Genomic DNA, 1,325 nt, shown 5'->3' with positions numbered 1-1,325 from the left:
AACGCAAGTTGTGATGATTTCATCACTGTGAGAGAAGCAAAGATGTGTAGCCATTACTCACAAAAATACAATAATAAATAATATGCAAGTAAATCTGAAACATTTCCAAGCTTGGTAAATAAATGGATAATTATATTTGGATCTAGATTCACCTAATAGTCTTAATTAGCATGAATCCTTGAACAATCTTGATCTCTTTGGTGGGATGGAATATATTGATTTTTCCATTAAAATTACTGGAAATATTTTTTTTAAATTTAACTATTTCTCAAGTAGCAGCAGAGTTTTCAGGCACAATTAACAAGTCATTAAGCAAAGAAGAGATGTAATCCACTCCCAGGTACTTATTACCTATTACTTATTACAAGATAAACTACTCAAGGTAAATTTGGTGTCCTCAATAAACCCACTCACCTCCTCACCCTCCCACTCTAATTATTCTAAACCAAAGCCCAGACACCATATCTTTTTATGCGTAAATTCTTCATTATTTATCTCTAAAAGACAGTGTTTTTTAATTTAATCAAATCACCATTATCACAACCTTAAAAAAAACTAATAATGCCTTAATATTGTGAGTATTTAATAGTGCTTGCATTTTAATTTTGTATTATATAATTTTTTAAAATATAATTTGTCTCACAAAAATCCATTTGTTACAAGCGTTTGATATGTTTCTTAAGTTTCTTTTCATCTTTAGGTTCCCCCGACATCTTTTTCTCTTTCAAATATTTGTTAGAGACAGTGCTTTTCTATCCTGTAGATTTTGGTATAGTTGGGATTTTGCTGGTTACCTCTTGTGATGTTAATATGTGCACCTGTTCCCTGTATTTCCTGATAATTTCCAGTCAAATTAGATTCAGTTTTTAGTCTTTGGAAGGAAAGACTATTTCATAAGTGTGATGTATACTTTAATCTAGTTGTCTCTTTTTATGATGTTAGCAGCCACACTGCATTTTAATCATGTGTTAGCATGTTCTTCCTATGACATGGTAAGTCCTTTAGAGAGCAAATATTGTATTCGACACTTTATCCCTACTACTGAGCACAGTTTCTGGAAAATAACAGGTGCTCAATAGTTCCTAAATTTTTAGTGAATTTAAGAGTTCATCCTTCAGTCTCAGCTCCCTCACTAACTCTTTGTAGATCACTGGAAGGACACAATTTTTAATTCATCGTCTGTGAAATGAGGGGATGGACTTGAACGTGGCCGCTAAGCTCCCTTCAATGATTTTCTTGTCATGCAAAGGTCAAGAATATAAGCTGTCTTCTGACCCCCTCCCCCAAAGTTGCCAGAAGAAATAAAGGAATCCATGCTATGAACG

This window comes from Equus przewalskii, chromosome 28 (assembly GCF_037783145.1).
Source record: "Equus przewalskii isolate Varuska chromosome 28, EquPr2, whole genome shotgun sequence".
Classification (NCBI taxonomy): domain Eukaryota; kingdom Metazoa; phylum Chordata; class Mammalia; order Perissodactyla; family Equidae; genus Equus; species Equus przewalskii.
This window is presented reverse-complemented; position numbering follows the sequence as displayed.